Here is a 16701-nt window from a genome sequence, read left to right on the forward strand (position 1 = left end):
ATAGGGCCCAAGATTGAGCTCTGTGGAACTGGCACCTCAACAGGGTACGTGGCGGAGGTGCAGCCACTCACCACAACCCTAAGACTCTGTTCCTGTAGGTAGTTCGAAAACAGCTCAAGCAGTCGCCCAGAGATGCCGATCTGCTCGATTTTAGTAAGGAGTCCTTTGTGCCACACCCACACCCGATCGAGCCCCCCCAGGTATATCCGGGGCAATGACGAGTGAGGGCCGACCAGAGTCTAGGGTGTCGTGCCATGTCTTTGAGTGGAGGAGGAGTAGGTCCAACGCTGATCGTCTCTATCTGAACCTGTATTGGCTTGTGGCTAGAAGGTGGTGCTCCTCTAGGTGGCCTGTCAGCTGCAATTACTCTTTTAAGTATTTTGTATTTTGATGACAACTTTCAAAAGTGATATGGGGCGGTAGTTAGTGGGGTCCACTTTGTCCTTTTTCTTGTAGACGGACGTGACCCTGGCCTCCTTCCATGTAGTAGACCAGGTACTGTTGCTGAGGCACTGCTAAGAGATGAGTGAGAGAGGCTTTGACAGCTCCTCCGAACAGTGCTTCAGCAGGAAAGGACTCACGCCATCTGGACCTGGCATCTTCTTGGTCTGGACGCCTCGCAGGTGTCTTCTGATGTCACCCTCAGTGACAACAAGATTGTCCAGGGTCAGAGGACAGTGGCGGTGAGGCATGGGGGCGGTCTCTCTGGCTCGTCCGTAGTCATCTTGCTGCTGAAATGGCCTTATTTGTAATCACCAGGCCACCAGCTGCGGTGTGGAGTGGTGGGACCCTATCCTGGGTGACTGCCCCCTAACGCTGCTTAAATAAGGACCACCTCTGCTTGGGGTCGACTTGGTTGTTGGAGGGTCTCTCTCTCTCTCTCTCTCTCTCTCTCAATGATTCGCCAGCAGGTCGTTGAGTTCTGCGGTAGAGTTCCTCGTCGAAGACGGAACTATTGCTATCCTGGTACTGGGATCGACGATGTAACTGCTGCTCTTGAGGAGATCTCCCCCCAGGCTACTAATGATTCACTGTTTGTTATTCACACAGGTACGAACGACGTCACCACGACCCGGTCTGAGGAACTGCTGGTCAAGTACCGTAGGCTCATCCAGCAGTATAAGTCTAAATCCCCTAACATTTTGATTTCAGGAGTTCTACCACGGACGTGGGCGGAGAGCGACTTCTTCAGCAAGGCCTTCAGCCTCAACAACCGCTTACAGACTCTTTGCAGAGAGCTTGACGTTGAGTTCTTCAACGCCTGGGACAATTTCTACGGACAAAGTGAACTCTTCCACACGGACGGAATACACCTGTCCCCCATCGGGGCAGCCAGATTCGGAAGTCTCCTAAACGACGCAGTACGTGACACCCGATCAAAAAACGACTTAGCCACGCCCCTCCACCCCGCCCGTGTAAATAGACGCCATGCATCGCAACAAACTCGTAACCGTGATCCCGCAAGTACCACCACCTCTATTACCAAGCCTCTAGATAACTTAAAAATCCTTACTTTCAATGCGCGTAGCCTAAGAACAAATTTGATGAGCTGATATGTCTTGCTCTAACAGAAAATATTGACATAATTGCTATAACCGAAACATTTATCGACACCACAAATACTGATTTAAGTTCCGAATACAACATAGATGGCTACAGACTCTTCAACAGAGATCGTGTAAACCGTAGAGGCGGTGGCGTCGCCCTTTTTTGTCAAAAGCTATTAGCAACCCACTGACAAAACACCAAGAGACAGTAACGTTGAACATTTGTGCGTGCGAGTAAACATTGCAAAAGTCAATTTAAATATATCTGTCACCTACAGGCCTCCCGGGCAATCACTCGATGACGATCTTGAAATGTACAGCGTTTTAAGACAGTCACTTAATAACAACGACTCACTGATATTAGGAGACTTTAACCTCCCCCATATCGACTTGGGTAGTTATAACAAGGTCGAGTATGTTATTTTGTCAAGTTGGCTCAGAAACCATTTGGCTTAAATAATTTTCTTCTAAAAATTCGATCATTTTATGTGACTCGCCTTCTGAAGGCGAGTCACATAAAATGATCGAATTTTTAGAAGAAAATTATCTAAGCCAAATGGTTTCTGAACCAACTTGACAAAATAACATACTCGACCTTGTTATAACTACCCAAGATAACCTAGTCAGTAATGTCACGGTAGGAGAACACCTCGGTTCTTGCGATCATAAATTAGTGCGCGTCGACATTAGAGCTCAAACATCAGTGACTGAAAATAAAGTAGAGGTGCCCAATTTCAAAAGAGCTAACTTCGTAGAAATCCGACAAAAACTAACAGAAATACAACTATCAGATGACAGCAATGTAGAGGAAGCCTGGCTAAGCTTTAAAAATCATTTACTCACTCAGCAGAACACATTCGTCCCCTTGTGCGAGAAGCGAAATAACACTAATAAAAGTCCACCTTGGTTTAATAGCGAAATTAAACACACAGTCAAGGAGAGAAAATTGTCTTACAGGTTAAAGAAAGAACAAAGCACGCCCGAAAATATTAGGCTTTATCATGATGCCAGACGACGAGTAAAAAGATTAGTATGTCAGGCAAAGCGTAGATATGAAGAAAATATTGCAACCAACTGTAAAAATAATCCGAAATCCTTTTTCAGTTACATAAACATCAGAAAGGCGATCAGAAGTGGAATTGGACCTTTAACAAACAGCGACGGTGCACTAGTGACTGACAGCCAACACATTGCAAACCTCTTAAACAATTACTTTTCCTCGGTGTTTAATACTAACAGTCTTCCTCTCACTACCACCAGCACCAGTACTAATGTAAATCTCGAGCATGCATTGCCTAATTTTGAAATAACAACCGATGAAGTCCTTAAAGCTCTCCAATCACTTAAAACAAATAAAAGTCCCGGACCCGATAAAGTATATCCTATACTGCTTAAAGAAACAAAGAGCGAAATACTCTCCTCCCTCACAACCGTATTCAATATGTCCTTGCGACAAGGCATCGTCCCTTCGGATTGGAAAAAGGCTAACGTGACACCGATTTTTAAGAAAGGAGACAAAAAATACCAGGTAATTACAGACCCATTAGTCTAACTTCAGTTGTAGGTAAGCTACTTGAGAGCATAATTAGAGACAAAATTGTGAGTTACCTTGAAAGCCACTCATTAATTGGGGATTCACAACATGGCTTCCGTAACAAAAGATCCTGCCTATCAAACCTATTGACCTTTTATAACGACCTCTTCTCAGTTTATAACGTAACCAAATCATTGGACGTAGTCTATCTTGATTTCCAGAAAGCGTTTGATAAAGTCCCACATCATAAATTACTTTATAAATTAAAGCAAATAGGTATTGACGGTCAAGTAAACCAATGGATCGCGAATTGGTTGAGCAACAGACAACAAAGAGTGGTGATTGACGGATTTAACTCAGAGTGGGCACCGGTCACTAGTGGCGTCCCTCAGGGCTCGGTTCTTGGCCCAGTGCTCTTCATTATTTACATCAACGATGTGGATGTTGGACTCAATAATCGCATTAGTAAATTTGCAGACGACACAAAGATTGGTAACTCGGTTCTCACTGACGAAGACAGGCAAAGCCTCCAAGAGGATTTGTACAAAATTTCAGCTTGGTCGGATAGATGGGAGATGCCCTTTAACGTAGACAAGTGCCAGGTCCTTCGAGTTGGAACAAGAAATAAAAAGTTCGATTAAGAAATGGGCGGCGTTAAGCTCACAAGCGTTCAATGCGTTAAGGACCTGGGGGTCAAAATCGCGTCAAAACTCAAATTCTTACATCAATGTATCGATGCAGCAAATCAAGCGAACAGAATGTTGGGCTTCATTAAAAAAAACTTTTTATTCAAGAATAAAGATGTAATACTTCCGCTCTACAATAGTTTAGTCAGACCCCACTTGGAATATGCGGTACAGTTTTGGTCTCCCCACCATGCAAAGGACATTGCTAAATTAGAAGGTGTTCAGCGTCGGGCAACAAAAATGATCCCTTCCTTGCGCAACAAATCTTACCCTTTCCACCCTTAACATGTTCTCCCTTGAGAAACGCCGCCTTCGAGGAAAACTGATCGAATGTTTTAAAATACTTAATGATTTCGTGAATGTAGACAGAACAAAATTGTTTATGATCGATGATACTTTGCGAACGAGGAACAATGGCATAAAACTCAAATGTAGACAAGTATATTCAGACTGCAACAAATTTTTCTTCACCAACGTTGTAGTGCGAGAATGGAATAAGCTCCCACCTTCAATGGTCCAGTGTAACACGATTGACTCCTTTAAAAACAAGCTCGACCGACACTTCATTGAACTTAATATTAACTAGAGTAGAAATGCAACGTTTTGGAGCCATCTGATTAATGTAGAATCACTTAGGTTTAAGGACAGACCACCTAGTCTGGACCATGGGGTCTGTGTGGTCTGATTTTCTTTGTAAATCTTTGTAAATCTCTCTCTCTCTCTCTCTCTCTCTCTCTCTCTCTCTCTCTCTCTCTCTCTCTCTGAAAATAAAGACAATTTCATAAACATTTTTACTTCATGTAGATAAAATACATTATATTCATACATGGACAAAGTATGTTAGTGAAACCTCACGTTGTTCTGATTGAGCAGAACGTTCATTGCCAGGTTTCTTTGGCGTTTTGGGGCCTTATCTTTAGCGCACCCAGCGCGTTTTCGCCACCTCGCTAGGAGATGTGCACCTCTTGGCATGCCAATATGGGGGCGAGACACGGAAGTTGATTGGTATGGAATTTTGCCCCTGCCTGCTCCCTTGAAAGCCAACACTGATGGGATCATGCCCTTAAATAAACTATTTAAGACGTTGGATAATTGGACTGCATGTAGCTGTTTTTGAAAGGAGTCCAGAGTTGACTGTATCTTTGTGCAGCTCTCCAAGCGAGGGAGCGAAAACGCGCAGAGTGCACAAAAGATAAGACCCCAAAACGCCGAAGAAACCTGGCAATGGACGTTCTGCTTAATGAAAACAACGCGAAGACCTGCTAATATATTTTGTCCATATATGAATATAATGTATTTTTCTACCTGAAGAAAAAATGTTTATGAAATTGTCATTATTTTCCAAGAGAGAGAGAGAGAGAGAGAGAGAGAGAGAGAGAGAGAGAGAGAGAGAGAGAGAGAGAGAGAGAGAGATGACGTCATGGAGGTGGGCGAAGCATGAGAACCAGCCGGCGAATCATCAAGGAGTGAGGCTCGCGGGTTATAATCAGTAGTAAAGTTGGTAAATATGGCGCCAGGCCAGGTCGTAACCAGAAAAGTTTGGGAACCACTGTCTCAGAGGAACCCAGATGACGCGCTGCGCGTGGCCGCCTGCATGGAGTATATTCAGAGTTGCCAGCCAGCGGGTTTCACCACCGATTACGTCTTTGGGCCCACGAAGCTTGAACTATCTTTTCAATTATTGAAAATTACCTGTGTTTCTTTGCGACATGTAATAATTACACTTCATACAATAAGTGATACTATTGTTAATAAAAATGTAGTTGATCATTCTTACTGTTTTATTTATTGATACACGAGGGAAAATATATGACCGATGCAAGGTTCTCATCTTTAAGAATCTCTCTTGCATGAAAGCTCTTCAAAATCAAGCTGAAATAAACTTGTTAAAAAATTATATTTATATTATAATATTTACGGAGTATCTGCGTAGGGTGTGTCAGTCTCGCCTTCGACGAAATTTATCACAAAACATTAGGGCGTCAAGCAATTCGACAACCCTCTGCCCCAACACTGGGAGGGCCAGGTGTTTGGGTCCGCCTCCAGCATATTTCACTCCGACCTCAACTGACTGCAGGTTGTTGTGTGGGGTGGACCAAGACCTTGAGTGGACGCCTGCCGCTACCTGGAGGGTGAGCAGGTTAAAGGTGATGACGTTTCAGGTCAGAAGTTGAGGGCGGAGTGTAACATTGGAAGCGGAAGCTAGTGTCGCCCACGAAGATCATACAATGGATGATACCCTTTCTGTCGAGATGGCTGACGCCCTTATGTTTTCTGATAAATTTCGTCGAAGGCGAGGCTGATACACTCTAAGCAGGTATTCAACAAATATTGTAATATAAATAATTAATAAAAAGTTCAATTCTTCTTGATTTTGCAGGGCTATCATGCAAGTATGATTTTCAAAGAGGAGAATCTTGCATAGGCCATTTACTTTCTCTCGTTTACCAATAAATAAAACAACGAGAATAATCAACTACACTTTTATTAACAATAATATCACTTATTGTAATTGTTACAAGTCCCAGAAAAGCACAGATAATTTACGATAACTGAAAGAAAAATTCAAACGTCGTGGGCCCAAAGACACAATCGGTGGTGACACCTGGTAAGGATGAATATACCTCATTCCGATTTCTGTTTATGAGACCTCTCTATGATGATCCTGCCTCAAGGCTACTCCGCTCCTAGACCTGGGGCGCTCTACAATGCACTCCTCGGCAAAACTGAGTCCCCCCCCCCCCCCCCACACACACACGCATACTTCAACAGTTGGAGATTTTATATATCCATCATTTTATGTCTTTAAACGTTCAAATTAATTAGGTTAATAAAGATCTTGTTTGTCTAGAACAGTGCACTACATTTAATTTCGTTAGTTATGATATTTTAAGTTTTGTGATATATATGAAAACTGCATTTTTATCAAAAAAAACATATATTAAGAATCACTGATCAAATATATGACAATAATTTTTTTTTGTTCTTTTAGAAAATGATTTGATCATGTTTCTATCTTATTTTCATTAAAAACAAGGCAGAAACTGACTGAGACATTTTGAAATATGATTCATAAAGTTCTTTCTAGTGCTCACATATGTGTAATGGCAAATTATAATGATATTATTCACGTATTAATACGAAGAATCATTATTAACTTGGTACTATGAGGACGTTGAAGGGTGGAAAGGCATCTGGGATCCCTAATATCAGAGCAGATGTGCTGAAAGCCGAAAGTGAAGTCATGATCCATGGGTTACGCGCTGTGGTGTTTGCCGCGTAACAGTTCGATACCATTCGCCTTGACTAGTAAAGGGATTTGGTCCTCCCTATCTGGAAAGGAAAAGGAGACCGACAGAACAATTATACTGCTCATTGTTCCGGATAAGATGCTCGCTCATCTGCTGCTGATGCGAATTTGACCTTATCTGCTAAAGTTTCAGAGACTTGAGCAATCCTAGTTCACTCCCGACAAATCAATAACTGACCTGATCCTAGCACTTCGAGTCTTTATGGAACGCCGACGTGAATTTCGACAGGGGCTGCTCGCAGCCTATGACGACCTCAGGAAGGCTTTTGACTCATTGCATCGTGAGGCACTTTGGGACATTCTGCGGATACGTGGGATTCCTGCAAGAATTATTGAGCTGATGACTAGCCTACACTCTGGGACTGAGAGTTCTGTGGAGTAAGGCAGGGGTGCGTCTTTACTCCATAACTTTTCAAGACTTGTATGGGCAAAGTTGTTAATCAAAGTCGTTGCGAAGTATCTGCCGACGACATCATGGTCACTGATCTTGTATTTGTTGATGATGCTGTTATTCTCGTGTAATCGCTGGAAGTCATGGTACTGGCTCTGGAAGTGCTACATAATAAGGCAAAGCCTCTGGGATTGAAGGTCTCCTTGGCCAAAACCAAGGTCCAGTCGTTTGGAGGCTTGCTGGATAACACAGTTCAGTCTGTTCAGGAATGTGGTGAGGATGTCTGTCCCAAAAAATTTCACCTACCTTCCTAGCGTTGTGCATAACAATAGTGAGTCTTATCAGGAAGTCACTCGACGGATTGGCCTGGCCCACAATGTTATGGACTCGCTCAACATGAGTATATGGCGTTGTCGATATCTTTGCAGGCGGACAAAGATTCGAATCTTTAAGATTTGTTTTAGAAAATTTAGAAAGACAAAAAAGCAAATCTATAAGACGGTAGTGAGGCATTAGAACTTTCACCCGCCTTAGGCACAGGTTATATGTAGGCATACTTCCAGCAGACAGAAAAGATAGATATTGATAGACCAAAGAGATTTATCAGGCAAGGCGTCAGCACGGAAGCACAGGTTCAAAGGACAATAAAAAGGTGCTCCATCATGTCCATAAGCATTCTGGAAATAGAGGCCAGAGAGGGCATAGGAAGCATTATTCTTAAGAATTTTGATAACATGAGATAGTGAAGTCAGAGGGAGGATGGTAAAGGTAAAGTTGAAGGCATACGCTATGGCTGCGCGTGGCCTCAATCTTCAACGCAATCATCTTCAACTCAATCATCTTCAACGCATTGGCCCTTGAGCCTGTGGTGGGAAGAACCCTTTGTCCCGGGACAGAGGGCCAATGTGATATCCGAGTAACTACAGTCTACCTTCCCCAGGTTTCCCTAAATACCCATTTATCGACCAGCCCGAAAGGGAGAATGAAAACCTGGGTATGTTGCACGTCGACTGCCTGGGCAGGAATTCGAACCCAGGCACACTAGCCACTGCACCGAGCAGGCTTGGCGGAGGAAGAATGAACACTAGAAATATGCCCTGAATCATCCGCAGTTAAACATTCAGAGAAAGTTTAAGCGAAGAGTTCAGCTTCAGGGACAGATGTGACAGTTGAGCTGCCATCAGTACAAAGAAGAGATTGGATAGATGAGTAGAACTGTTCGGAATACTTTTGGATAGGTGCTAGAAGTTTCTGGAAAAGAAAGGTTGTTGCATTTTCTTTTACTAAAACAATTTTCGTTGAGTCGAAAAATATATATGGCACGATTCCGGGTAGAAAAGTAAAAATCATGTTGATCAGTGGTACTCAGGTACCTTTTGTGAGCTGCCTCTCTATCTTTAATTAATCACACACGAACAAGTAAGATTGAACCAGGAAGAGGAGTAATGCGCCGGGCACACTCAGAGGGGTCTCTGACCTAGAAGGAGTAATTGCTCCACGGAAAATCGGAGAAGCACATCCTCAGATCATCCCACGGAACTGAAGTATGATCCCAAAAGTCCTGCCTCCTCGGTGGGTCCATAGGCCTTACAGGAGCGATAGTACAGAGTGTGAATATATGGTTGTAATCGAAGTAGCGCAATGGAGAGAACACTTTGACTGAATAAACTGAAGGATTAGAGGTTAGGAAAAGATACAGAATTTTGGGCGTGTCTCCAAAGTGGTCAGGGATACGTATAGGGTGTTGAACCACCTGTTCTAGATTACTGAGAAGAGTAAAGTTGTAGGCTTGTTGATCAGGCTGGTCAGTGAAAGATTATAGCTAAAACTGATGGTGAACATCGATATCTTCAGTGATGGAGATTTAGGGCAGGGAGAGTGAGTCAAGATGTGCTCCATTTTGGAATTCAAATATTGAAAGAGTTTTACATAGTTGGTACATTTAGAGGAAAGATAAAGAGGAGAGTCATATATAGTAACAGGATGACAAATAAGTCTCAGTCAGATGGTGAGAAATTCTTTAGACAAGGTGGTGGGTATTAGCGCAATTGACATCATTGCGTTTACAAGTAGTGCAGCATCCAGCTTTGTAATGAAATTTGGAAAGGAAAAGTACGAGGGAGCAGAGTAGAGATTAGTCAGTAGCCTTAGAAACCTGTGCTTCGGCTTGGAAAAGAATGTGGGGTTTAGAAAGGAATAGAGAGGGTGTTTCACAGAATGGAAATTCGAGCGATGACCGCGATTATAGCATAAGTTGATGAAGATAGAGTTGGAAGAGCTGTCAAAATATCTCTTTAAGTCTGAATCGAAAGGAGTCCGATCTGGGGATATTTCTGGTCACCACCCAAGATGGCGACAACGAGGGTGGGTTATGAAAAAAAATCCATTATTATTATTGATAATCAGGATTTATCATAGAAAAATTATGACATAATGAAGAGACAAATTTGTTGCAATACAATGAGACGATGAACATTAATTAAAGAAATCTAACCTTCCATGCGGGTAACACTTCCGGCCGCCCATTCCTGGCCAGGCAAAGCCGAGGTACCTAATCAACATAGTAACACTAATGTTTTCACATTATAGGAACACTAATATAGTTTCTACAACATCTAAATACTAAAATAAAGGATAGCAAATACTTAAATATTACTGCCGAAACATTCAAAATTTATATCACAGTAAAATACTCCTAACAAAATCCCCCCTCTTGTGTCGCTTAGGGGAGTACAATATTCCACCGAGAAAGTAAGAATCATGGTGACGATCTGACCCAGTGTCAGGTCACCGACTCTGTGACAATATATATATATATATATATATATATATATATATATATATATATATATATATATATATATATATATATATATATATATGTGTTTGTGTGTGTGTGTGTGTGTGTTTATATATATATATATATATATATATATATATATATATATATATATATATATATATATATATATATATATATATATATATATATATATATATATATATACAGTGGTGGGCACCGCTAACCGAAAAGTTAGCTTCGCTAACTGGTAATCCACTATGTAAAAAGTTAGCTTAGCTTACGCTAAACCGCTAAACTGATAAAGAAATTAGTGGAAGCTAACGCTAACCGCTAACCTCTAACTTTTTTGTGTATGGATTTAGCTTAGGTTTAGTATCTTGGCTGTAAAACCCTTACAGACAGACCTAGTGACCTGAAATTTCAATATGTTGTAGCTTAGCCGTAGAGCTTTCCAGAACGGTATAGCATGTCAAAATCAGATGATGATCAAACTGGGTGGCATGCACTGGGTGTGTCCTCTTGAAATGTGACTTCGAGTTGTAAAGGCTCGCCGTCTGTCTGTTAATGATGCTCCTTTTGGGGTGGCACATGACGCTCCGGAAGTGCAAGACATTGGCGTTCGTCATATCTCTTCATTTAAGGATAAAGTGTTTCTCCTGTTGGGGCCACGGGTTCTGGAACTTCTGGGACTCCTGGCCGTCAGCTTGACTGTCCTCCTCCTCACCTACAGCTGCTGCCGGCTCTTCAACAGGGTCAACATCCTCAGGCGGAGCAAAAACGTCCTCTTTCGGATCACCTTCCATGACGTGGATAATGATAAACAAGGCGACAATAATGAACGCGACTACACGGGGACAACGTCGCAGCTGAACTGAACAAAGAGCCCAACAAGCAACAACAAGAAGAGAAGAGAAAGAAGCCTCCAGTTTATCCTAAATTCGTATATTTTACCCAAGATTTCCCGCAAATTTACGCATTATTTACTTTTTTCCATAACTGACACTTTTATTTTTATTATTTGAAATTTACTTCTTGTCAGGTGGAAAATATCAAATTCTTGTTATTAAATCCCGAGGTCAAAGAATTGGAAATGGAAGATGTATTAGGCTACCTTTAAATACCCCAAAGTTTCCCTGCCTAATAATTGTCCAATTACCCTACATTAAGGCGTAATTTACCCAATAGTGGAAGCCCTGGAATTATTGGGCCATGTGGCTCAATTGGTGCTGTGTCTGCCCACAACGGACAAGAACAAACCTGTATGAATTTTTAGCGGACTGAAGTTAGCGGAGGAGGAACTTCATTTAGCGGAAGCCAATGGACATGTTTCCGGTTCTGGGAAGAGACTAGAAATGCATTGTGCCACGTACCAATGATAACGTAGTGCACATATTACGTCCTATAAATCGCTAGTTGACTGGATATTGGAGAGAGATATCTCAAATTCTTCTCATTTCACGGGGAGAAGCCACCATTAGCTCGTGACGTCATCAGGCTGAAGCGGAGTACAGCAGACGACAGTACCAGTGTTGTGTCCATTGTTTTTTTTTATCAGCTATGGCCACTTCAGCTCCAAACTGCGCCTAACAGGTATGTTATAGGTGCTTACAGAACACCTTAAGAGTGTTGGAAATATGTTATATTATTAAAATGGGAGTGAAATCAACCGATTCGCCTCTGCTCTGCAGAAAATAGTTGAGTTCACTATTAAAAGTTAGTCCGAGGGGGATATATAGAGAATAATCAAGGTTGAATTATTAGTATTATGGAAACTTACCTAGCCTAACCTAGAGAAAACAATGCCTCTGGAACATCAGAGGGAGAGAATCAACGCCTGAAGATGAATAAGAAGAAAACGAATGCAGACCAATATTTTATAATCAGAGGACGTGACAATAGAGAGAATAGTTGAGTTCACGATGAAAAGTTAGTTCGAGGGGAAACTAAAGAAAATTACTACAGGATTCACTAGCACGGACAGAAATATCTTACGTGGAGTACTTTTGTCCGTATATATATAATCTTGCACATTGGCACGAATCACCAACGACTGCGGGTTACGTCTCCAGGCAATGCTAGCCACTAAAAACATACACCACAACACGAAATCTCGGAGTCACACAAAGTTGGCGGCCTGCTGACTGCATCGTGACGTCACGACCAATCAGCACCCGTTTCCAGGTCACGTGATTTTTCCTCAACTTTAATCCATATTTTATACCACATTTACTATTTTACATGAAGAAAAAATAGCACCATAGCTGAATTTAAGGCCTATTTTATCCATACAGACAGAATTTGAAATAAATATATTGACCGGAAACATGTCCATTGGTCCGCTAACTGTTTCCAAAGTTAGCGAAAACGCTAAACAACTAATAAAAAAAAGTTAGCTTCGCTAATTAGCGGTTAGCGGATTAGCGAAACCGTGCCCAACACTGTATATATATATATATATATATATATATATATATATATATATATATATATATATATATATATATATATATATATATATATATATATATATATATATATATATATATATATATACAGTATATGCGGATGTGTGTGTGTAGGATGGGGTAAGTGTGTTGCATGCGAGAGTGCATGCATGCGTGTGTGAGTGTTTGTGTGTACGTTTTTCATTCACCTTGCTCTGATCAGGCCAGCCTAGTTCCCTCCCCGAATGAGCTTGGAGCTCAGGTGGCGACGTTTCTCTCGTTTAAGCTAGAACTTCTCACCATACCCACACACAACAGAAAAGAGAGACACAACTACCGACTTCTACTCGGCAGCCATTCACTGCTGGGTTCTTAAGGGTAAGAATTATTAAAAACTCCCCATCCGTCTTCAAAGGGCCAGGAAATCGACCCCAGGACCTCTCTATTGAGTAGAGCGTGTTAACCACTGCACTTTGTAGTTCTGTTGTGTGCGCCCGCGCGAGCGCGTGTGTGTGTGTGTGTGTGTGTGTGTGTGTGTGTGTGTGTGTGTGTGTGTGTGTGTGTGTTTACAGAAGTGAGTCAATCTAATAAGTCCCGTCTCAAAAGGCCTTGTTTTTTCACAACTGGGTTAGTCGCCTTCGGAGGTGCTTGACCATCACCCTTGGAGGCGGGACACAATCCCTGATTGCCCCCAAGCGTGCTAACCACGACACTGTGGAGCCTCGTATCACATACATCCCGGGAGATGTGTGTGTGTGTGTGTGTGTGTGTGTGTGTGTGTGTGTGTGTGTGTGTGTGCACGTGTGTGTGTGTGTGTGTAATGATTCAAATGAGTGTTTCTGGCTAATGCTATATGGTCGCCGTATTAATTCAAACATGCGATGGTACCGCGAATATCATGGTCACCCTAAAGAACAAAATCGTCACTCACCTCGATGGAGGGCACGGCTGTAATTTCTTGAGACAGCCAAGGGGATTTTTTTTCTCCTGCTCGGCCGAGGGATTGTTTGTGTTGACACTTGTTACACACTCAGCATCACAACACTCTGTACCTCTGCTTTGATCACTTTGCCTTTGCCTTTCACTTCACCCCCAGTCAGCTCATTTCTTTCTAGTGAGGTTTCAAGGTGACTATTTTTGTTTTGCTACATCACTGATGGCATATGTTGATGCTGGAGTTACCTCCTGTAGTCTGTAGGGAGGCAGACACGTGAGGTACAGCTAGGCTGATTAGCACAATAAAAGGTATTGTAACATGCAGAAAGCTTATTTATTATCTCATGACAATGCCATGACAATTAGCCACAGACTCACCTCACTTCAGAAAATAGTACAACTGAATTGTTTACATTAAGTATGAGCTCCCAATAAATTAGTAAATAAAACGATACTAAACAGTTCAAACATTTTAACACAAAAACATTTCTGAAAGAGCTAGTTAATAAATCAGTGATATCTCTGATAATCTTTAAGCAACTATCTTTCATGTTTGTGAGAGGTATTCTCGGGCGGAGAAAGAGGGAGTGTCGGGACAAAGCACTTCGTCTGCATGAGACACGGTGGGTCAGCCTCTACTTGTCGCTGACAAGAAGCGACCCACACTAACATACGTATTGCTGATACATTAGTATTTTGTTATCATTCGTTGTTCCTCGAAAATGAAGTTTCTTCCAGAATCACAGTTTTTGTCACTTCCCACTTGTCACTGTTCTTAATGTTCAGCATCAGATCGAGCAGAAATGTGCTATTGCATCGTGATCACACCTCCCAACACCTTCAGCATTTTCAACTGTTGTTACTCCTAGCAGACGCTCTCCTCCCCTGCCACCGCATTGGCCTTCCGCGAGTTGTCTTATCAAGACCCTCCCCAAGTCACAATTTTCCACGTTTAAGAGAACGAAGGCGTATGCTTAGTACAGTATAATGCTTTTCTTCAACTGTTATGGATCATATTAATTTTCAAAATTAGATATATATATTTTTTTCTTTTCAGTAGCATTTCCGCTTATATTGATATTTTCGTGGGGTGCTGTCTTGCCTGCTAAACAACACTAGGTAAATATTACACTATGTCATTGGCTTTGATCAATCCATTCCTCCAAACATGAACACTAAAAATAAATAACAAAGAAGGCGAGATCAAGGGAGTTGCTAGAGCCAGAGGAGGCTGGTCACTCCCACTTAACACCGGTAGCTGCTGGTGGTCACGCCGCTAGGCCTGCGTCTCGCCGCCTCTGAGCCCTTCAATAGCTACGCAGGGACTGCCGACGGCTGGAATGAGGAACTCCTGACCTTGAGGTTGCGTCGTGGAGCCGCGACGGCACACGCGGAGTGGACACTTGGGGTGGCAGTACTGGCCGAGAGGAGAGGCAGGTAGAGTCCGGGTGTGCCTCTCGCCTCCTCATAGGCCTGTCTGGGATGCAGCCCACCACTCCACCTGTACCCAGGGCAGCCCCTCCCCCATCTACCATACCTTTATTTACATGCCGGCCCGAGGCTCTCTATACACTGGCGACGTTACCAAATGACTAGCAAAATTAAACTGAAAATAAAAAGAGTACGACAAGTACATATCAATTTTAGTTTAATATAGTATCAAAGATAAAAAAAAGTTAATTGATTGGGATCAGGTATGTAAAAGGGAATTTGCGGGTCAAAAACTAAATACATGGAATTCACAGTATACAGTAAACTGAGTAAATTACAGAAAAAATAATAAGCAACCAATAAACATTACGTTTCAATGAATATTGTTCATATAAATTCTTCCTGGAAGACTTTGATTATTGAAAAATAAATCCACTCCCACTTCAGAACACTATGATCCAGTAGTTCTTAATACCAGTATTTTACCATGATCTTTTAATTCAATTAGGGGGTATTTCCTCTATTACCACTTCCTTTTTCCTTTTGGAATTTTATTCTTCCACTTGATAGTTTTAAACACTTTTGGAGTGTATGATGTCTCATTTGCTGTAAAAAAGTGAATAATAACCATAATATATGACAATTGGGGGAGGATTGTATTACTCACGCGCCGTCATCTCGTTTTCTACTCAGCCAACTGCTCTTTTTGTTGTTATATTGTTATAATGTTACGTTACGTTACGTCACGTTACATAATGCGTTATATATTTTCTACTACCCTTTAAACCTTCCGTAAAAAGAACATTGGGAGTGTATAGATGAAAACAACGGTAAATTCTTTCCTCTATTCGTGGGTTCTCTTTTTTCTTTCTATTTTTCCATTGACAGAATTTAAGCTCTTTTAGTGTTTTGAAGCATCATTTGTTGTGAAATGAATACTAGCCGTTATATGACCACGTCAACGGAGTTAAGATTGGTGATACCTCAATATACTCTCAAAAAAAGGCTTAACATAATTATCAAATGGAATAAAAATACAAAAAAAAACAGGAGATAATAATAAAAGGAATGAAATATCAAAGTGTGAAAATAGACATGAAATGTTGAAATGGGCGTGACCATGATGTCTCAATAGGACTTAAAGCGTACCTAGCATAGCCTATCCATCTATCTGACATGGTTATATTATAGTTAATATTCATTTGCACAACAAATGACCCCTCAAAACACTCAAAAGGGTTTAAAACTAACGAATGGAAGAAAAAAGGTGCATTTCCAATAGAAGCGCTGAAGTCATCCTCAAGCTTTACTTAGCACTAGTTAGAGTTCATCTCGATTATGTGGTTCAGTTTTGGTCAGTCCATTAAGAATGGATATCAGGATGTTAGAATCTGTACAGAGTAAGATGAAAAAAAGTGATTCAAAGGACGGAAAACTTTCCATATGAGGATAGACTTTAGCATTTAAATCTGCATTCTCTAGAGAAGCGAAGGTTACGAGAAGACGTGACTGACATTTGTAAAGGGATGAAGGGCTTTAATAGGGTTTTTTGTTGTTAAATAGTCGGGTAATGCATGTAGCAGTGGGCTTAAGATAGATAAATTCAGATTCAACAAAGA

At 41.5% G+C, this 16701-nt stretch overlaps 1 long non-coding RNA gene across 1 annotated transcript in view; it reads right to left on the reverse strand.

Moving 5' to 3' along the window:
* LOC127005787 (uncharacterized) overlaps positions 1–15231 on the reverse strand; it is a 30978-nt gene extending 15747 nt beyond the window's left edge. The window contains exons 1-2 of the long non-coding RNA XR_007758911.1: positions 15008–15231; positions 13647–13907 (exon numbers count right to left, since the gene is read on the reverse strand). This is a non-coding gene — a long non-coding RNA (uncharacterized LOC127005787). The remainder of the gene's footprint in view (positions 1–13646; positions 13908–15007) is intronic.
* Between the last annotated feature and the right edge of the window lie 1470 nt (positions 15232–16701).

Source organism: Eriocheir sinensis, chromosome 31 (genome assembly GCF_024679095.1).
Source record: "Eriocheir sinensis breed Jianghai 21 chromosome 31, ASM2467909v1, whole genome shotgun sequence".
NCBI classification, from domain to species: Eukaryota; Metazoa; Arthropoda; class Malacostraca; order Decapoda; family Varunidae; genus Eriocheir; species Eriocheir sinensis.